Here is a 23,522-nt window from a genome sequence, read left to right on the forward strand (position 1 = left end):
TAGTACACAAACATCTGGTGTGCTTTGATCCATTTTAGTAAACTATTTTGAAACAACACTACTGAAATATTAAATGATGAAAGGTAAACTAGAATGACCAGGAAAATACACACTTTCAAATGATCAAACAAGTACGTTATATACACACACTGCTATTCAACTTACAAAACTATTCAGATGCAGTTCTCATTTTTCCTTTGTTTCAAATAATAAATTGGAATTGCAATAAATAACAATTTAAACAAAACTGAGAAATGTAAATGTACAGTCTGACCTGGAATCCAGATGTAATGAATGTTCACAAACTCAATTGTCCAAAGGTGTCGCGTTGTTGCTTCCCTGTGGCCGTTCTTGGCAGCTGCAGCACCGTCTTCTTCTGGGTTCCATCTTCACGCTGAACTGAAGCTCGCGAGGTCACGTTGGATGAATGCCAGGATGGGTAGGCAGGTCGTTTACGTTGAGTGCGGGACGGAGACTTCACAAGGGGCTGCTCGTACAGTATTCCCTGGGATGCTGGCGATCGTTGCTCACTCTCCAATGGCTACGTTGTACATGTCCATGGATGGCAATGTTTTACACCACACCAAACAATACCTTTTCACTGCAGTTCACGAAGCAGTATGTTCTTCACTGTGGCTTGTGGCAGCAGGCCAGGTTTTTCACTGCTTTTCCAGATTAGGCCTACGTTCTTCTTCACTGCCTTACCAAAGGCAGTAGGCCACGTTTTTCACTGTAGCTGCTCCCAAACTTATTCTTCTGGTCAGATTAAAACGTACGCTTCAACTGATGTTTGTCGTTTCTTTTATTGCATTCCTTCACAACTTAAGCGTATTCAAAATAAAAAGATCATGATATGAGCTAGAACTTAAGATATCAAAAGCACTAAATTTAGGCTAAAGTATTTTTTAGCATGCATACATGAGTTCCCCTACAAGGCTCGTCTCAGCAGACAAAAGAAGAGTTAATACGAGATGATTCATTTAAAACGGAGAATTATTATTCCCCTACATCCTCGCTCTGCTGTAGACTTCAAATGACGGTTTCTGAGCATGGCACGACTTGTGCGCTTCCTCACTTTATAATCAAATTCATATTCCTCACTAAAGATCACTTTATAGTCTTCTTCAAATTCTCCCAGTGGTGGAATGGTGAAGGTTGGAAACTCCTTGATTACTCTCAGTCTCTGAAGAGATCAGTTATTTTCCTGTATCCAGAATAGGAAGCTAGGCCACCTTTCTCCAAACACTCGCTTCCTCCCCACACAATGTGTCCATGTCAAAAATAGGGCGGCTTGTTCCATCATTGACTTTGCTTCACCGCACGTTCCAGTACTGTTTTTAGCATTTCCCTACCTACTATTCATCATTTCTCCTTGTGGGACGACCTTTCGCTCAAGTGAAGTTTGTTAGATGAGCCTCTTGGTGGCATGAAGGAGTCAAGATAACGGTTCAAGAGATTTCAAGAGAAGAAATTACCCAGTACCAATCGTGATTTGGCACAATATCCTGTAATGAACAGGACTCAAACGATGTGTAAGAATCCACCTGCAGGAGTTTTATGTCTGAAATCAGAAATGAGGGTAATGGTCAGTGACAGAAGTTCAAGATTAGACCAGACAAAAAGCAAATACAAAAGAATCGTCGGTCAACAAGGCAAGGGACAAAACTCAACAAGTTGGCAAGCCTTTGCAATAAGACATAAAAACACCAGGGTGTAAGCAAGCAAACTACTCAAGGGAGAAAACACAAAACAGGTGAACACAATTGAGGAAGAAGCCAATGACAAAACAGTGGAGGACCAAAACCAAAACTAAGGCATATGGAGAATTAGTGACACTTACTTTTATTTAACACAATAAAGGGGAAAAACAGTTTCTTGCTTTACAACTCTCCTCATGTACAGCCCATTAGATGGACATAAAGTGCACTTCTGAATCATGACTATTGTATCAAGCTCACAATAAGGTGTCCATTTCCACCATGTTGAACTCTATTCCTACTCTTGCTGGTGTGGCAAGAGAAACAAACAGGGACATGGGTGGAGCTAGAAATAGTGCAGACCATTAATTGGTCAAACCCAATCTCACACAATCTTGGGATGAAATCATCACAAGTTGTCACTCAAGTTAGATGTCCACCATTTTAAAAAAAGGCACTATGTGAAACAAATTAGGTAACCTAAATCAATACACCAATTAGAGAACTCATTTCTTCCTGAAAACCATTATGCAATTTAAGTTGCCGTTCTCTTGCAGGCAGACAGAGTTGGCTACTGAGCATGCTCAGAGTGAGTGTCACCATTGTAGCTAGCTTACCACTGATTTGAGCAATAGATAGTGTAACAACTGACCCTTCAGACCCGACTCCATTCTTCCCTAACAACTGCAATTTCCAAGACTTCTCCAACAGTTAATAAGTAGCTCTAAAAATGGCTGCGATACAGATGATGCTAATCTGTGCCTCTGAATTATGGCCTACAGCAGTGTGGAGGATTAACAAACACACAGCCTCTGTATAATTAACACTCACTTCAACCCACGCATTTCCACACTGCCATCATCTTGCCTTTTGGGCTGAACATGAGGTCAGTTTACCCCTTTAAAGGCTAGTGGTAAAAATTCAGCTCTGACCTTTCATATTTCGAAAGATATGAGCCAACCATAAGCCCCCAAAGAAAATCTTGTTCATGGTTTTATTTTGTATCGCTCACTGGATTAGCTTCATTTAATTCTAGAGGTTTTAATTCTGTTGTATGCAATCATCCTCAAACTCTCTCTCACACACACACGCACCTTCTGCCTCCGCCTCAAATGGAAATAGACCCTTAATGATGTCAAGAACTGCACATCCTACCTCCTCACTCCTCTGCAATGCTAGCAATCCTATACAGAGCAAACAACAATCGTAGTAGTGCACATACTCTGCCTCTGTCTCTTTCCAGTACCATTTTGCACAAGCAGCTGTAATGTTATGAGAAGGCAAGTGATAATGATATGCAGTTAAATACATGAGCTTCTCCTAATCTTAGAAACCAGAAAGCTCTGGTTATCTCATGCAATACACTGAACTCACTTAAGACTCTGCAAACCTCTTCTAACAGCCTGAAAAATCCTCACCCCTTCCAACCTCACAAAAAGCCCTTTTTGGTCATTGTAAAAGCTTGCTGGTGTAACTACTGCGACCTGCATTGCTGAATACACCCTGCCACTGCTATCTGCCAAATATTTTTAGATTTCCTAAAAGAGGTCAATACCCTACACTGGGGCTTTGAGTGTTTATCCACAGGCCTCACACCGAATGGAAAATCTATGGCATTTACTCTGTGCGTACTTCATACAACATACGTTCGCCAGTCACTTTTATAGGAACACCTGTAAATCTGCTCATTCATGCAATCATCCAGACAGGCAATCATGTAGCAGCAGTGCAATGCATACAATCATGCGGATACAAGTCAAGAGCTTTGGTTAATGTTCACAGCAAACCTCAAAATTGGGGGGGGGGGGGGGGGGGGGGGGTGCAATCTCAGTGACTCGATTGTTGGAGCCAGATGGGCTGGTTTGAGTATTTCAGAAACTGCTGATCTCCTGGGATTTGCACGTACAACAGGCTCTAGAAATTACACAAAATGGTGCGAAGACAGAAAGAGATAAACCTTCTAGCATTTTTTAAGGGTGGAAAAAACGCCTTGTTGATGAGAGAAGTCAGAGGAGAATGGCCAGATGATCTGACAGGAAGGCTACAGTAGCTGAATTAACAACTATTTACATCTCTGGTGAACAGAAAAGCATCTCGGAACATACAACACGCCAAACCGTGAGGCGAATGGGCTACAACAGCAGACGACCACATCAGTCCTGTCAGCTAAAAGCAGGAATCTAAGGCTACATTGGGCACACATTCACCAAAACTGGACAGCTAAAGATTGGAAAGTGTATATATATATTTTTTTCAATCTTCAACTTTCCAGTAGAAACAAGCATAGAAATGAGCGTAGATTTGAGCACAGAGAATGACACATGAATGAATTTGTGTCTAATTTATTTATTATTAATTAGCTTTTGGTATTGTTGCATGAATTATAATGTCTTTTTTTAATGTTCAATTAATTAACTACAATGTAAATACTTTATCAGTATAAAAAAAGTCAGTTGTGTCAGGAACACATTTCTCCATAAAACAATAAAATGACAATGACAGTAAAACAAAAAAAAAATTTAAAACGCAGTATATTTGTTCATTGTTTAGACAATACCATCTCTGCTCAGATTTTAAATACTATGTGACTCAATTTTGCCCATTTTAGAGACACACTTACTACATGAAAATGTATCAAATGTACAAAGTTTTAAAATTTGTAAACCCAGATAAGCAACAGTATTGTAGTAACGTGACAGTATGTTATGCCTTCATTCAGGTTTTCTCATGCACCAGTACAAGACCATATGAAACTATACACATAGGAACCCTGCTTATGAGTCTCCTTGCGTGTTTTCTCACCTCCTGTCCATCAAAACACACCTCCAAATTGCTGAGAGGGTATCTCCAGTCCGTCAGCAGAATGAACAACCGTGTGCTGTAAATGACAAATGGCAGATTGCCCGAGCCTGACTCAAGACATTTTGCGTTACTGCATCAGATGGTGTTTAAAGGCAGATGAATAAATAAATGATCTCATGCTAGAATCTACCACTGAACTCTCCAATACCCTAGAGTATAACAGCTCAAATCAATCAGGATGCAAATTCTCCTTTATGGATGATGGTACAGGTTTCCAGTTCACACAGATAATTTAAAACATGGCAAGATACAAGTAATAGACTTTAAAAAGGGTTGATATCAGACCGCAGCATGCATAATATCTTAAGGTTTGTGTTGCATGTGTTGTGTGGTGTGTGTGTGTGTGTGCATGTGTGCGCATCTCACCAAATCTCCTCACTTCCATCATTTATATGTCACAGGAAGTCATTGAAGTGCCATACTGATTTAGAAGGACACAGAATGATGTGAATCCTCCACTGTCCCTTTTCTTTTCTGAAGCGGTAAAAAATGGGTTGAGGTCACCCACTGTGTCCGAATATAGCTCCTGCTAAATGCATTACCCCTGTGCTACCGCTAACTGGCCCACATTCGGCGCGTCTATGAGACAGACAGGCTGGTCAGCGCTATTTCAGACTGCACATATGTGTGTGTTAACATGGCCAAAACAGGGGCCAAAAACACAAGGAAAAACCTCCAATGCATAACAGACGAACCACATGGCAAGTTAGTGCTGTGTTATATTTAAGTACATGTCCGTGTGTACAAAATTAAATGCTCTGTCCACTACAAGTCAGGTCAGAACCAAAACATCTTTGGCTGGCAGGTTTCCATGCCAACACGTAAGACGTTAGCGACTTCACGTAAACTATTCTAGGACACGTATTTGTCGCTGTCGAGCAGCACGGAGACGTCTTCTACAGACATGGACACACTCTGCTTCTCTTTACATTCCGTAACTGAACGTGACGTAATGAAGGTGTTGCTTAATTTTCACGATTTATATTAACGCGCTCGTTCGAATGCGTTATTGTTTCTATAGTAAAAACTTACACAAGAATTCGTATGGCAAATGAACACATAAGGTGATGTTTAGTTAACGGTTTTGGAAGGAGTCTCCAGTGTCAGTGATTTGTAACAGTCAGAGGTCAAGTTTTTCGACGCTGAAACATCTTTGGATGAAGGGATTTTCTTTTTCCCGTTACATGCCAAGCTTCAAGTGAGAGAACAAAAGAGACGCGGTGTGAGAATGAGCGTTTACAAGAACTACCTCGTCTCGCAGACACCCGACAGCATTAAACAGGAAAATAAATGTGCAATGTGTTATTCGTAAATTAATAAACAGTGTAATCCCTGGCAAGTTGCTGTGGTTTAAGTGGAATAAAACACTACAAGACCCGCTGATGTTGGAAAAAACCTTCGGGTTCGCTTTGTATCAGGCTTTAGTCTTTGACTATTTTCCTACAACAGCACGCCCTATTATGTGTTATTCCTTACTTATTCTAGAAAATTAGTACAAGTTGCTCTGACGTAAACAAGACACAAAATTGTCTAGAAAACTACATAAGTATAAGAGCAGAAACACAGCTATAGTTTACTCAGAGTGTTACTGGTGTTGAGTCACATTATGCCAGACTGCCCCCATTGTTTTTATTTTGATGTTGCATCGTACAGATGTTCAGTATTCATTTCTCAGCAATCGGCTTACCTTTCTGAACCCTTGCGCCTCATGGTTGTTAAAATCCCCATATAGAGAATGGTGACGTTTTCCGAGCATGCTGGCATTCCCGTTGGTTATGGTACTGCGGCCCAGGTTTGCCATGTTCACAGTGTCTGACGTTCCCTTCTCCTTTTCAGGCTTCTCTTGCTCGGGATGTTCTGGTCCAGCTGGAGGTTCAGGTTCACCCACACTGGAGGCAGTTATAGGGGAGAAGTGCTGCAAGGGTTCAGGGGGTTCCGGTCTGGTGCATAGGTCATGCATCGCTCCCTTTCACTGCACGCTGAGTAAAGCAGGGGGGTCAATACTGCCACAGAAGGAGCACATTAACTAGCAAGGCAACAGGAATGCAGTGTCGGAGTTTCATTCAAGGCTGAGATGATTACGACGGTCGATGCTGAGATACAGACTTAAGAAGCGTCAACCCGTTCTCATTTTAATCCTCCAACGTAAGTCGACGACGCAGAACAGAACAACGTGAAAAGCAATAGGGGTTCTTTTTAAAAAAACGAGTGACCCAACATAGGCTGACTGGAGTTTGACGTAAAAGGATCAGCTCGTATGCGATGCACATGCACAGCTTATTAGTTAAAGACTAACCTCCAGGAGTCACGTAGAAAAGCAAAAATGCACAGTCACAGTATGCGAGCGCTCAAGCTGGTGCTTATTCATAGAAAAGCAAGAACTGTATCACGTTGGAGTGCAATAGCTCTTCTCTTACACTGTAATGGTAAAATGTACAGGGCTTAGCAGTCAACTGTGCAGAATGTCCTTCAGAAACATAGAAACTCAGGTGGTGTTACGTTGCTTACTGGGGTTTATGTCCGCGTGAGACAATTTAGTCCAAGTCAGGATACGTGTGCATTACTGAGAAAAAATTCGGTCCTAAGGATGCAGTTCTAAAGCTGTCTGAAACACCACGACATCTCTGTGCGCTCCCATTAGATGATGGTTCCTGCTGCTTCACAGGATCTTCACAGAATCTGTCAAAACATGCAGAATGCCTATTTAAACAAATGCTTTCTAAATAAGCTTCTCTATATTCATGTACGTTTGTACATTATGTATCCTTCCTCTCCTCCTCTCTCTCTCTCTCTCTCTCTCTCTCTCTCTCTCCCTCTTAAATGCTCCTCTTCTGGAATCATGCCACATCAGGAAGAATGGAGAATAAGACGGAGCAGTCCTCTGCTGCTTCACTGCTGCCTAATCCGTGCTCTCCCCGAGACTACATTATATCCGAGAGGATCACGAGAGGAAGAAAGCTCGGCTGAAACCTGGCTGAAAATGCCAGTGTGTGTTTGTGTATCTATATGATAAAGAGGGAGAATGGGGGTGGGATGGCTGCATTCAGCTCACCAATTGCAAGCAGGCAGGCTCTGCGTCAGAGCCAATCACAACTGCGGAGGGGGGGGGGAGGGGTCATATAACTAAAGTATATGTGAAATGGCTCCATATTAATTTCTGTAGCTATTACTAGGATGGCTAATTTAATCAGCACGAGGGATTGCGTATTTTCTTCTGATTACCTTTATTTTCTTGTTCCTTCTAATGTGCTTCCAGTAAAGCCCATTAAAACAACAACTACATTTTTTACACTCCTACAGAACTATTGATTTTATAGAACAATGTCAAATGACCAGGTAGCCCCGGTAAGAAATTAAATTAGCCCAGATTCCCATGTAAAATGAATCACATCCAAATAGAGCTAATGAGGGCTAAACTGTGCACTTCGGCTTTCTAAACTGAAACACTGATCGCTCTTTCTTCCTTCTTTTCACTTTCTTTCTCGTACACAGGCAAAATGCCACACTGTATTTTCATCTCCTCCTGAGATCGTAGCATCAGAATGGTGCATTTTAACATCGCAGCTCAGCAGCAGGCCACATTTCAGTCAAGATTAAAGAGAACACATTAATACTCAATCCACACCAAGCTCCACATCCAAGCACATCACAAGAACTTTCATCACTGAACGTTCACATATTTTAAAAACCGTGTGAAAAGATGCATGCACATAAACTAAAAGCTGGAGCCGTCCTTCATTCACTGAAGGTGTGTAAAAAATGAAGTCTTAACTTAAAAACACAAACGTGACAAATCCATCTGACAGCACAGCTGCGGCACAAGTCTATGACGCCTCCATTACCCATTCTGACAGCTATACCAGATGCCACCTAACACACACACACACACACACACACACACACACACACACACAAATAATACACTGACTACTGCTACATGACCATCAGTAATATAATAATAAGAGATTACTGGTTCACCCTCAAAAATCATATTTCATATATGAACTTGAGTAATGGATTAATCAAGCAGTCATATTTTAAACTAGGTAATAAATTAGTAACATACTACAACAAAACTCAGACATTTCAAATCAAATCATACCAAATCGCCCAGCCTTAAACTGATCATCTTTAGCCTGACACAAATTTTATGTTATATTGTGAATCCATGCTGCTGTCACTTCCGGCATTGTAGCAGTATATCCAAGTAAATCCAAGGGTGCCAATACTTTCATCTTCGTGAAAACGGAGACGGTGTATTTCAGATCATGTTAAAACACACACACAAAAAATACAAGCAGTCACTTCTTTCTGTGGCTGAAAAATACCGTATTGAGAATATACTGTAGTGTACTATGAATATAGACTCTACAACAACACTTAAGTTATACCATATGTAGAAGTGAGCAGATATATTAAATATATGGAAGTCAATGAGGTCGTTGCCTAATCTGAAGAGATCAGGACAAATAACAAATGAACGTGAATCATTTAAAATGAGGATTTTTGCCTCCTTGTGATTTTCTGCTTGTAAGAGACTTTTTAAAATATAATTTTTTACTTCCCATGGTTTATACACTGATTTTTACAATTATGAAGATGTTTAATGTTGCATAATAAAAAATACTGTGATGTTTCTGTTATTAAACTAATTATGTTAAGTAAAGCAAAAATAACCATGCACATTAATGCACTGATTAACATTAGTCAACTCAATATACTAAGTACCCAATTACTCGTTTTAATGTGTTTTTGTTTATTTGACTACAAAATTGCTTAAAAAGCCCCTCATTAGTCTGTAGTGTGTTTTGTGGTGTGAACTGCTTCAGGTTTTTTTGTTTTTTTTAAAAAACTCCTGTGATATTTCTTCATGTGCAATGAATAGCCTGAATATTGTGGTAGAATTCAGTTGCTTTATATTACTTTATCCCATTATATGGCCCAAAACAAATAATAATCAGATTACTAGTGTTGATGCAAAGGCACTGACTTTAATGGGTCATAATCATTATTATGCAGAGAATGTCAGAGTATTCTCAGTGAGTAAAAGTGACTAACCACACTTCCTGTAACTGAAAAAGTCATTACTGAAAAGAGGCCAGGAAGCTGTTTCCATTCTTTCTGCTTTAGCAAGCAGTAATGTTCACACTAATGGTCTCAGTTAGACTCTGTAACTGGGACCAACACCCAGCATGCAGTGATTATCAGTACTTTTATTAAACTGACAAACTATCCAACAAATCACTGCGTTTTACAGCATCCCTGAACATGGAATTCAAATGTTTATTCAAATGATTACTTGTTATTTTAATGTCCACAAAACTACTAAACTACAACTTTTACCCTCATTAATAACATCAGGACCTATGTATATGAATGATTTTTGTTCTGTGATAACAAATTGGACCAAAACATGAAACTATACATCCGAGATGAGTTAACACTTTTAAAATGTGTCTTTCATTATTATTATTCTATTCTATCACCAAAATGTGAATTTTACATCATATTTGAACTTGATCCTTATCACTGAAGTAGATTTAATTAAATTAGTCATAAAAAGCAGAACTTTTCAGATGCAAACAACTCATATTCAGTTGCCTCTGTCATTCCCTCTAATCTGCTATTCAGCCCGTTATACGGCAGATCGAACGTTTATTTCTCCTACCCGTATTCATACAAGCCCCGCCTCCTATTTGATGATTGGCTAGAATTAACACATTGTCCAATAGACGATCTGTTTGGGAGGATAAACTCGGAGTCAAACCTACACCCGAAGCGGGATTTGTTGGAATTGTCAGGATATAGTCGGAATACGGGTAGGACAAAAACAACGTTGAGGTTGCCGCGACTCTTTAAATGTACAACGCCAGAGTTCAGACGCAGCCTGTGTACAGTTTAGTAGCTATCAGCATTCAGGTACATGCCTTCTTTTTAGTTAGTAGTTTTCGCAGGTGGTGTTTGTTGAGTTTTAATGCATTTCCAGCTAAAAGATGAGCACCGAACAAAAGCTTACCTCTGACACAAAAGTCCAGCAGCTCCTTAAATTATTCCCCGGGGTTTAACTGGCCGCAGATTAAGGGTTTATATCAATGCACACAAACCCGGATAAGACGTACATAGACGAAGCAGCGTCATGTTTGTGTGTATTTTGTTTTCCTTGCACAATCCCGGACTGAATCCACTAGAGCACCAGTTGCTTCCAGCTCAAGCCAAACGTCCGGCTCCTGAAAAACCCTCAACCTGAAAGCGGCTCGTTACCGAGCAGAGGAGAGCAGAGGGGCATTAATGAGACTACAGTGACCTCTAGTGGTGATAGCCAGGTACTGCATAGCCACGCGCCGCATTATTATTTCATTAATTTATCCGGGAGTAGTTTTATTTTAGAGCGATATGTTGTGTAAATAGTGAATAGACTCTGGGAGCACTTCACAAAAGTGGTATTATATGTAGGTAAGTAAATTAGTAAATAAGTAGGTAGGTAAGTAACTAATTAAATGGGTAAGTAAGTAGGTGGGCAAGTAACTGAGTAAGTAAGCAGTTGGGTAAGTAGGTGGATAGATAGAAAAATAAGTAAAAAGGTAAGCAAGCAAGTAAGTAAGTACATAAATAGTTAAGTAAATGAGTAGGTACAGTGCTGTGAAAAAGTGTTTACAACAGCAAATACCCTACAGGCCTCTCTTGCATCAATAAAGGACTGCTCGTGACTCCACTATCAGAAAGACACTGGGCAAAAATGGCATCCATGGAAGAGTGGTGAGGTGAAAACCGCTGCTAACCCAGAACGACATTAAGGCTCATCTGAATTTTGCCAAAAGATCCTTAAACCTTTTGGGAGAATGTTTTGTAGACTGATGAGTCGAAAATGGAACTGTTTGGAAGCCAGGTGCCCTGTTTTACACAGAATTCCATAAAAAGATCATCATAGCCACAGTCAAGCATGGTGGTGTGATGGCAGTGTAAGGGGATGCTTTGCTGCTTCAGGGCCTGGGCAACTTGTAGTAATTGAGGGAGAAATGAATTCTGCTCTCCACCAGAAAATCCTAAAGGAGAATCTCCGGTCTTCAGTCCGTAAATCGAAACACAAGTGCAACTGGATTATGCAGCAAGACAATGATCCAAAGTATAGGAGTAAATCCTAGTACTGGAAGGAAGTGAAAGACTGATCTCCAGTTATTGGAAGTGTTTGGTTGTGGTTATTGATGCTAAAGGTGGCATAACCAGAGTTTAGGTTTTTGATGTTTTTCTTTGTTTTTGTTTTGTATTTTTGTTTTGTTTTGGTTTTTTTTGGCGGGGGGGGGGTTGGGGGGGTTCACATTGATAGGTGTTGGATAACTTTTTTTGCTTCAATAAAATAAACAAATAAGTTAATACTGTATTGTGTGTTTACTCAGGTTGCCATTTTTAGATCTAAAACTATATAGTATGAGATATACACAAAAACAAAAGAAATCAGGCAAATACGTTTTCACAGCACTGTAATTAGGTAGATAAGTAAGCAAATACGTAGATAGCTAAATAAGTAAGTAAGTAGGTACTTAATTATGCTAGCAACAATCAAACAAACAAACAAATAAATGAGATTGTGGTTTCAAACCACAGAGATTTTAAGTAATAGTCACTTCATTAACTTGCTTGAAATGGAAATGCCCTACAACTTTAGCTTGAATCTGTCATCATAAGACTGTCATAACCACATCATACGTATTTTATGAGCAATCCCGTGTGTAAGTTTATTATACTAGGAAACATATTCTCGGAGCACATGCAGAGCTGCAATATTGTTGACAAACTAGCGGTGAAATAGTAAGTGAGTACGAAAGCAAATATATTATTTTCTGTAGCTATCAAAAATTACCATGTGACAGACTGTCATGACATCAAACATTATGATGGCAACAGTTATTGGTAATGGAATCGTGACATATCATGAGCTTGAAAAGTCAGGGTAACTCATGACACATTTATGACATGATGTCACATGATACAAGTCAAATGTTAAACTTTATAGTTCAGTCTTTGAGAAGAATTAGGAATACAATCACTTCACTCTTAATTCTAGTGAAATCCTTTTAGCATGTAAGTGTGAAAACAGAATTCTCAGTGATGAAATTAGTTTGAATAAGGAATGTTTAATAATAAAGGAATGTATAAACTTTAAATGCACTCTTTCTTCATAACTTATAGCCCAGACTATACGGATGGCAAAAAAAAATTATAAGATAAGATAAGATAAACTTTATTGATCCCACACTGGGGAAATTCCCTCGTTACAGCAGCTCAATTACACAAGAAACAGCTAGGAAACAATACACATTAAATAGGAATAGAATTGAAAAAAAATGTCTAAAAAATATATTTACAATAGGAATAGAAAAATAAGAATAATAGTAGTAAAATATAATAATAATGGTCATATGTACACTATGAACATCTCAATGTATGTACAGATTAATACAAATATGAATATATACAGATGAGTAACACCTTGTTTATATACATAAATGGATAAAAGGACACAAGAATCATGTCTGAAGTGTTACTTCCAAACTATTTTCACTGTTTTCTACACTGACCTTTTTAACTGAATGTTGCAATTCCATTTTTGCACTCCATTGTGGATTATGTCCTACATACAACTGCCCTCTCGGCAATACACATATTACCGAATTCAGTAGGGAACACTAGTCTCACATGAGGAAAAATTTTTGCGTCATAGGTGCCCCAGATTCTCCTGGGATGGATTTGTCAAGAGACATAGAGAGACATAAATCAGTTGACTGAGGTGTTTCATTTACACTGGCTTCAAGAATGTGGCACCTATTCTGAGCTAAGCTAGAAGAAGAAATGTACATAATAATAGGATGCTTAGAATGAGAGAATTCTTCTGACTGAATGATTCAGACTGGCAGCTTGCCCATTTTGATCCATTCTACATTACATTTACATTTACATTTATTCACTTAGCAGACGCTTTTATCCAAAGCGACTTACAAATGAGAAAGATACAGGCATTGTAATTAATAAGAAAAATACAAACGTAAAAGTAGTTTAAAGTTGTCTGATATTTTCTTCTTCTTGGGTTTAACCAAACGTAACCATGTCTAAAGGATTATTCCATCAACAAATGGAACCTTTTGTACCTGGAAGAGAGAGAAGATAAAACCCAGGGGCTTCTAACATTTTTTATTCTAACAAAGTTTATTCATTAATCTATGTATGAAAAAGCAAAACAACAGCCCATTTATGTTTTCTCACAGGTTTTATAATGCATTTACTTCACACTATATCTTGCTGCAGTACCACAAAGTGCAGTTTTGAATCAATACTTGAAAAAAAAAAAAAAGAAAGATAAATGAATTAAAGTAGAAATATTTGATAATAAATCCTACTTCAACTTAATGCTTGGCATTACACGAAATGTAATAGAATAACTTTGCAAAGAACAACCAACATTCTATATAGAGACTTGTATGGTGAATGCTCCACATAATCTAAGCCTAATAATGAAGTGGTTAGCATGTTTGCCTCACTCCTTCGGGGATGGGGGCTTGAATCCCGCCTCTGCCCTATGTGTGCGGAGCCTGCATGCACTCCCTGTGCTTCAGGGGTTTCCTCCAGGTACCCTGGTTTCCTCCTTCTGTCCAAAGACATGCGTTGTAGGTTGATCGGCATTTCCAAATGGTCTGTAGTGTGTGATTGTGCCCTGCGATGGGTTGGCACACCGTCCAGGGTGTCCCTTGCCCTTTATTCTGTTTTTTTGGGTTTTTTTGTTTTTTAATAACAAACTGTATTCTTTAAATTAACTTTGAGACAGAGAGAAGAAGAGAGACTGGAGCTACTATCATGTAAGAAATAACAGGAACTAACATGTTTCATGGACGTTCAGCAACTTTAAATGTAATCATGAAGTGTAAAGTACATTTTAATACATGTTCTTTAATAATAAATAATAATTGTAATTGTTGGTAAATAGCTGTGGTAAAAATTGTATTCCTTACTTACAGTATACAATATAATTATGTGTTTTGTCTGCCTTTATTCAGAAAAAGATTGCAGTTACCCAAAGGTGTCCCAACACAGTCTTTGTAAGAAAAGCAAAAATGTTTATCATTCCTGTTAACAAATAATTCGAGTAAAAATATGAGATTACCAGGAAATACAGGATCGTTCGTTATAGTTCATATTGTTTATTGTGTTAAACTGAACTACAATGGTGCGTTTATCAATTTTACCTTTTTAAATCTTAACTAATTAAAAAAAGGTGTCCTCTGGATGGAATGTTTGTCTGGTATATATACTGGTACTGCGTCTGAATTAAAAAATAAAAGTATATTGAAAAAGTAAAACTAAAACATATTGTATTTTCTGTGTTATGCATAAAAAGGAGTTCTATGGATCACCTTCTGTATCCTGACTAGGGAGATGTTTTTAATGGAGATACCTTTGTCTCTAATTCTGTTTTTGGTCAGCTCCGTAATTTATAACTGGACATAAATGCATCGCTTGTCAGTGCAGAATGGCTTTCTCTCAGAGTAAAAAGGGACTGTCAGAAAAGTTTATTTTAAAAAAAAAAAAGCAGGATTTTACAAACAAAATCTGTGTCACTTTCAAGCAGATGCCACCAAAACCCATTTAATCAAGTCATAACCCACTTCTGATAGAGACGTAGAGGAGAGTGTCTCTGGAGAGATAGATATCGGACAGGGACAATGGTGACTGCTATATTGATCTCTCTGAGAGCATGTTACATAAAGCCTCGACCATTTTGTCATCTGCTAGCGTGCAAACACTCTGCATTTAGTGCTGAACTTAACTACTATAAGTATCAGTAGTAGAATATAAGAAGGGGAGTGAAAGTTTTGAAGGAAGAGGAAAGCTTTCATGTTTGAAGGAGATGAAGGTGAAGTCTTGGAAAGATTGAGGTAGGACGTTTAAAACTTGTAAGGCCATCGTACTGATTTACTCCCACGATTACAGTGGGCAATTCAGTGCTCTGTTCCTAATGATGTAATTACCTCATTAGTTATCACTGACTGTATTACACCATCTGGTGTCACACAGAGGAGGACAGAGTGTTTCAGGGTTGAGGGTCAGAACATAGGAACAGCGAAGACACCAGTATGAGTAATACTTAGTGTCTATGAGGTTACTAGAAAATACATGATAGTTCTTTATAGTTCATATTGTTTACTTTGTACAACTGAACTACACTGGTGTGTTTAAGAACTGTATATAACAATTGTACCTTACATATAGAGGTTTAATGATAGCGAATCTCTTCTATTTTTATAGTGATGGTAGGTGTGTCACATAATTAAAATACTGAATTGTAATAAATCACATTTCTTTGTATAGCTACTAGACTTCTTTATTACAATGAACAAAACACCTTTATAAGTCAGCAAACATTGTTAGAGGAAAGGTTAGTATATCCCAGATTTGTGGAAATTTCTCTTGAAGGATACAAATAATTCTGGATTTGATTTTTTGGATCCAGATTTTAAAGAATTTAGCTCACAGGAACGGGAATAGGAACCACATGAAGATGGACTTTAAACGAAAGTAACAGTAAATTATAAATAGTGCAGTACCTGGTGCATTTGGCGACTAGCACCTCCTATTCAGTCCCTCCAGGATTATGCGATTTTGTGATGGCAGAAATTAACGCGAAATCAAGCAAATTCCGCACTATTCAGAGGAACTTGCGATTTTTCTAAATTACCGCAGATTTTCTGCAGATTTGGGCCAGGACACGTCATGTGACATCATCACAACGCGCATTCAGCCAAAGCCCTCTTCAATTCACGTGTGTCAAACATAAATACATTCAAAAAGTCTCATTTACCGACAAACTTCATTGCGAAAGATCGTGCAAAACAATTTCATGCACCTGCAATTTCGGCAGTTCAAGTAGTTTTCCGCAGCAAAGCACCAAAACGCCGCAAGGTGCACTGCAAATTTTTCAAAAAGACGTAGCGAAATCGAGCGTTTTTTGGCTGCAACAATCACAAAAAAACTCAGTGAAATCCTGTACAGACTGCGTAGTGCACGTTCACAAAAGATAAAGTAGAGGCAGCGTGTTGCCTTTTAATGTGAATAGGAGTTGCAAATTGCCTTGGTAATCAATATGCCATTCTTTCTTCCTGGCTCCCTCTTGCTCCTTCCTGGTTCCTGATGACCTCCTTTTGCTAGCAATTATTCTACGAAGCCCAGGGGTTTAAAAGGGTTTCTGTCAGTGCTCATGTTACTCTAAGCATATGATGAATGCTCCTTCCTTACTTCGATACTTCAATAACAGGAACACTGATATCAACAACATACAAGATTTATATATTAACTTTCTCTGTGGCAAATTTGACCCAAAGACTTAATTCTGCAAGGGCTCCTAGATACGGAATGGACTACTAAGTTAGATTTCACTCACACTGATGATGTGGGGTCAGACTGTGACTGCCAGGCTAAAGTACATACTATGTACGGGCAGTAGATTTTCTTCCTGTTGGTCCAGTCCTTAGCAACTGCACCTGTCCTCTCCAGTCCCTCAACCTACATTCCTAACAAACCCTGTCCTTCAGTAAGTGTTTGTGCCTAAACGTATGTCTAATCTCAACCAAAAATGATTTTCTTTCTTATTCAGGACAAAGCACTGTATCATCTTCCTAATTTCTGTGTCACCACACAATTAGATGTGATGTCAATTTTCTCATTCTTTTTGTTCGTTCTATCATTTCTTGGATCAGTCCTTTTTATGTAACTCACTTTCAGCCAACTAGAACCTCTAACAAACAGCGAGTGTGAGAAAGAAGCAAGAAGAGAAAGCGGAACAGAGAAAGAAAAAGCTCCAGTCATCCTTCTCTCTCCAGACTGCTGGAATTATGGGAGAAAAGGGCTGAGATGGATGGACAGAAAGGTGCCACAATTTGTAGCATGCACATGGATGATCCAGAAATTGTACATTTTTTTGATCACAAAAGTAGACATCTACTTTGCAGTTGTGGTTGTTATAATAACAGTCAAATGTAGGAGAGCTGATCTTGACTTTGTCAGCTGTCAAACCATATGCCGTTATCTAAGTTCCTCATAGTCTTTAAGATTCTAAAAAATGTTGTACCTCAACAGCTAAGCTGATACATGCATAGGAAGCATATGCATGAAAACTTTCAGTCGATACGGAATGTGTACTGGTTAAGGTAGTAAATCGCCTATTACTGGCCTCTGATCAGGGTCGTGTCTACTTGTTTGTATTACTTGGGCTTAGTGCTGCTTCAATAATCATTTAAACAGACATTTTTTTTGTTGGGCTTAAAATAATGGTTCTTTCCTGGCTCTGGTCAAGGCTTTGTTCTAGGGCCACTGGTTTTTCTTTTCTTATATGCTCTAGGTACAGTTATTCATAAACATGGCTTTGGCTTCAGTTCAACATTGAGAGACTCAAGAAAGGTGTGTAGCTATTTCAGTGTTTGATGGCTTGCATGTGAAGCCAAGGGAGAGTTGCAGTAGTCTAATCTTAAGATGACACGGGCAAGTCCCTGAGTGGCCTCCACAGAAAAGACCAAATTCCTCTTTGGTGCTGTAAAGAAGAAAGCTACATGTCTTAGTCTGGTTAGCAATTAAAAAAGGTCTTGCAGGGATGAATTTCTAGGGAAGAACAGTGTGTTTCACATTCAATTCAATTCAATTTTATTTATTTGTATAGCAGTTTTAACAATGGACATTGTCTCATAGCAGCTTTACAGAAATATATAAGCACCAGATGCAGATTTTAAGTGTGTGAATTTATCCCTAATGAGCGAGCCGGTTGCGACGGTGGTGAGGAAAAACTCCCTAAGATGATATGAGGAAGAAACCTTGTGTGTAAATATGTGATGAGATCTTTTCCTGTGACACACTGAAGAAATGACACTGTGCTACAATGTAAAGTAGTGAGTGTACAGCTTGTGTAACAGTGTAAATTTGCCTTCCCCTCAAAATAACTCAACACACAGACATTAATGTCTAAACCGCTGGCAACAAAAGTGCTGGCAAAAAAACATGCTCTGCTTCAGTATGTCACAGTACATGTTGGCATTCATGGTTCCCTCAATGAACTGTAGCTCCCCAGTGCCGTCAGCATTCATGCAGCCCCAGACCATGACACTACCACCACCATGCTTGACTGTAGGCAAGACACACTCGTCTTTGTACTCCTCACCTGGTTGCCGCCACACACGCTTGACATCATCTGAACCAAATAAGTTTAACTTGGTCTCCTCAGACCACAGGACATGGTTCCAGTAATCCATGTCATTAGTCTGCTTGTCTTCAGCAAACTGTTTGTGGGCTTTCTTGTGCATCATCTTTAGAAGAGGCTTCCTTCTGGGACGACAGCCATGCAGACCAGTTTGATGCAGTGTGCGGCGTATGGTCTGAGGACTGACAGGCTGACCCCCACCCCTTCAACCTCTGGCTAATTGGGCCCAATTTGGACATTTTCACTTAGGGGTGTACTCACTTTTGTTTCCAGCGGTTTAGAGATTAATGGCTGTGTGTTGAGTTATTTTGAGCGGACGGCAAATGTACACTGTTACACAAGCTGTACACTCTCTACTTTACACTGTAGCAAAGTGTCATTTCTTCAGTGTCGTGACAGGAAAAGATATCATCAGATATTTACTAAAATGTGAGGGGTGCACTCACTTTGGTGAGATACTGTATATATGTGTGTGTGTATATATATATATATATATATATATATATATATATATATATATATATATATATATAATTTCATTAATAGGACATCTATTTAAAAAAACAAAACATTCAATCCAGTACGGGTCATTTTGACCCCCTTTATGCATTCGTGAAGGGTTTTTTTGATTCATGCATTGTAAGGTTAAATATCGTCCCTGGAGTTGAGCAAACAGCTCGCGAAGGACATTTCTCAGTGCAAAGCCGAGCTGCGCGCCGCGTCGTTCCTCGCGCCATATACCCCGTCCCCGCCGCCAAGGTGCGACGCCTTGCAACACAGCCAGCAAAGTAGCCTGAGCATCTGGGGCTTTCCACTGCAGGGGAGGTACACCTTGCTGCGCAGTCCAGACGTGAAGGCTGGCCCAGAAATTTTTTTGGGGGGGGCAATGAGGACAGCAGAGCTCCAGCCTGAGGCCTACGGGGAGGTCTCAGCTGTGGAGCTCTCACCTGAGGTCAGCATGGCGACCTCAGAGGGACAGGCTGAGGAGGCTGTCCCGCTGCCCTGCACAGCCGAGGAGGCAGCCCTGCTGTCCAGCCCGGCCGAGGAGGCCGTCCCGTCGCCCTGCACAGCCGAGGAGGCCCTCCAGCTGCCCTGCACAGCCGAGGAGGCCACCCTGCCGCCCAGCCCAGCTGAGGAGGCCGTCTTCCTACCCTGCACGGCCGAGGAAGCTGTCCTGCTGTCCAGCCCAGCTGAGGAGGCCGTCTTCCTACCCTGCACGGCCGAGGAAGCTGTCCTGCTGTCCAGCCCAGCTGAGGAGGCCGTCTTCCTACCCTGCACGGCCGAGGAAGCTGTCCTGCTGTCCAGCCCAGCTGAGGAGGCCGTCTTCCTACCCTGCACGGCCGAGGAAGCTGTCCTGCTGTCCAGCCCAGCTGAGGAGGCCGTCCCGCTACCCTGCACGGCCGAGGAGGCTGTCCTGCTGCCCAGTCCAGCTGAAGAGGCCGTCCTGCTGCCCAGTCCAGCTGAGGAGGCCGTTCCGCTGCCCTGCACGGCCGAGGAAGCCGTCCCGCTGTCCAGCCTGGCCGAGGAGGCCGTCCGGCTGCCCAGCCTGGCCGAGGAGGCCGTCCGGCTGCCCAGCCTGGCCGAGGAGGCCGTCCGGCTGCCCTACACGGCCGAGGAGACCGTCCCGCTGCCCCACCCGGCCGAGGAGGCCGCCCAGCCCTCCAGTGCCGCCGAGGGTGGCACCCAGAGTTCCAGAGCTGCCGGGGGTGGTGCCCAGCATCCCAGGGGCGGTGTCCTGCATTCCAGCGCCGCCAGGGGCGGTGCTCTGACTTTCAACCCCGGTGGGGATGCTGCTCTGCTCCTCTGCTGCCCAACGGAGGCTGCTTCGCTTTCTGTCGCAGCGAAAGACAGTTCGCACAGGGGCCCGGGACCCCCGTTGGAGGGGGGTTCTTGGTGCTCCGGTAGGAGCACCCTTTGGAGGGGGGTTCTGTTACGCCACGGCCAGCAGAGGGCACTGCGGTACGGCCTCTGACTGGTCACGTGACTCTTGTTTTCGTTCACTTCCCACTTGGACACTGAGTTAAGTTTGAGCATGTCTCTGATTTGCCCCAGGTGTTAATGTTTTAGTTTAATTAGGTTTGTTATTTAAACCCCCCGTGTGACTGCGCACATCGCGCAGTATTATAGTTGGTTTGGTTCGTCAAGGAAGTCTAACGGTATATGCTAAGGTGTAGCATGCTAGCGGTCGTAGCTAGGAGACCAGAGTGTGTATAGTCAGTAGAGACCGTGCTCCCTGTGTTTGTTTATCTGTTCATTTGTTTCTTGTTTAAATAATAAAGAGTGTGACCTGCACCTGCATCCGCCTCCAGTCCCGTTCCGTGACAGAGAAAGCTATGGCCTTGATGAGTTTAGATGGCTGGTATTTGAGAAAGCTATGGGCTTGATGAGTTTAGATGGCTGGTATTTGAGAAAGCTATGGGCTTGATGAGTTTAGATGGCTGGTACACAAAATAAAACATGATGTATAAAAGGAATATTTTGATGTTTCAGGCCAGTAGGCGAAATGTGGCGCATTGCATCGCCATGGCAACACGCAACGCTCGCGCCAGCGTCGCCTCTGCGCATGCACACTGACCGTTATATCTGACCGTTATATCTGCTCCTGAATACCGAGAACGCAGAGTTCACGATGAAGTGGTTTTACAGCAGGAGAACCCGGTCATTAGGCATTATCTAAACTTTAGGTATTAATGACATGTGTTTGTGTGACGACTGAACGTGTTCTAAATTCTCATATAATACGCGCTGCAGGCTGGAGAGATCGATGACCCGTGCAAGGAGGGCAAACTCCTCTCATCTTTTTTTACCAAGCTGTGCGGGACCATAAACCTGTGTGTATGTTGGAGGACATCCGCAAAATGGAGATATTTCACTGGGAAGAAGACACCCAGCTACGGACATACCGTCCTTCCGAAGCACTTCTGTATGCCATGGAGCACGACCACAGAGCTTATGCACGATATCTGCTGAATCAGTTCCCAGACAGCGCTCTAGCCAGGCCAGGGGAGTATTTCTGCTGCTCTTCATCAACTGCTCCACACCTGGCCATGGCTGTCCGCTATGACAGGATGGACATCATGGCTCTCATTCTTCAGGTGGCACATAGAATGCCCACTCTGCGCTCATACATGAACCGAGGTGGATGCGGCCAAATGGAGGACTGCAAAACTCCACTTCATCTAGCATGTGAGCTATCACGCTCAGACGCCGTCATGATGTTATTGGGAAATGGGGCTTCACCGCAAGCTGAGGACCACAAGGGTATGACACCGCTGGATCTCATCCTTGAGCAGCTTTGGACCTCCAAAGTGAACACAGGTGCCAGGAAGCTGTGCCTTGAGAACCTGCTCATGTTCATGCCTGAGGTGCGGTTCAAAATGAAGAGCTCACTAGAAAAGGATCCGCAGTGCTGGTCTAAAATTCTGGGAGAGGAACAGTTTAACTACCTCGTCGGGAGGATTCCAGGAAGGCTCTTTCTCATAGCAAAGAATCCTGTCTCAGCTGCCACCAGAAGAATTTCCAAAAAGTCTGGACAAACTACCCATTCCGGCTTCTCTGAAACCCCTAACTCAGCCCTTAGTGCAGTCCTAACAGTGGCCTGACAGTCCCACTGAAACATACCGGGAAACTGCTTGGAGTCCGTTTTGTTTTGTTTCTAATTTATATCAATATATCTTTTAGGCATCCGAAAAGAAGTCAGTGTGTATCTCCATTTCTCGATCTGTTATCTGTAGTGTTCTTTGCTTCTCAGTATGTCTGTAAGCTTGCAGAGTTGACAGAGAGTGCTTGAGAGATTGAAAGAGTAAATAAAGGAATCAATAAATGTGTGAATTACATTTTTCGAGCCCACAGCTTTTGGCATCACTGTATTATTCAATATATTATTCTGTCAAGGATGGTGGATATAATAAGAATTGGAAATGACTTGAATATGGCTAAAAGACGCTAACGTGCATATCCATACACTAGGGCTGGATGATATGGCCAAAATGTATATCATGATATATTTCTTAATTTCAGTCAATACGATATAATTCCGATATCGATATGAACAATATAAATCCTCAGAAAAACTGCCAAGGATGCCCACAACAGATGTCTGTACCTTCAAACTTCTGTAAACTTCTTCTCCTATAAAACTATATAATAATTTAGAAATGAAAATGGCATAAATAAATGAACGTTCACCTTTTATTTGAATTTAACTTTCATACAAACAAGAAATGTGAAATCACCGTCAAATAAACAAAAGGTTGGCTTAAACTTTTATGATGCCTCATCTTCTGACTCTCAGAATATTCTATCGGGTGGAACTGCTTCAGATGGTGGAACAGATTTGACGTGTTCCCGCTGCTAGTCGGCACCGCTCTCCGACACATTTTGCAGCGCACTGAAACCTGAAGTTTATCAGAGCTTAGATAGCCCAACCACATCCATACCACAGAATTAGTCTTTCCTCTCTTATCCACTATTTCGTCTGCTTTCTCTTCACTTGTGGAAGCTCGCTCAATCGCATTTGTATCACGGTCAGGGGTACTCATATAGCGAAAACTTGCCGTGTTGGAGCTTAGCTTAACACTGCTGAGCACTGGCTGCGTGCCTGTGGTTTACGTCATCACGCACATAGCTAATTGTGTTCTGCTCATTCTCCTCGGCTTGAATACAACAAACTGACTCCTGCGCCCTGAACGTCAGTCAGTGACAAATGTTTTAATGTATATCGAAATATC

The 23,522-nt window shown here is 41.2% G+C and overlaps 1 protein-coding gene and 1 pseudogene across 1 annotated transcript in view; one reads left to right on the top strand and one right to left on the bottom strand.

Annotated features, from left to right (window-relative positions):
* Window positions 1–11,136, bottom strand: part of LOC108260062 (RIMS-binding protein 2) — a 141,093-nt gene extending 129,957 nt beyond the window's left edge. Inside the window, exon 1 of the mRNA XM_053676841.1 lies at window positions 10,576–11,136. The gene's annotated coding sequence lies outside the window, so the exon portion shown is untranslated. The remainder of the gene's footprint in view (window positions 1–10,575) is intronic.
* Window positions 10,419–23,059, top strand: LOC128629313 (ankyrin repeat domain-containing protein 9-like; annotated as a pseudogene).
* Window positions 23,060–23,522: the final 463 nt, after the last annotated feature.

The sequence above is a fragment of the Ictalurus punctatus genome, chromosome 28 (genome assembly GCF_001660625.3).
Source record: "Ictalurus punctatus breed USDA103 chromosome 28, Coco_2.0, whole genome shotgun sequence".
Classification (NCBI taxonomy): domain Eukaryota; kingdom Metazoa; phylum Chordata; class Actinopteri; order Siluriformes; family Ictaluridae; genus Ictalurus; species Ictalurus punctatus.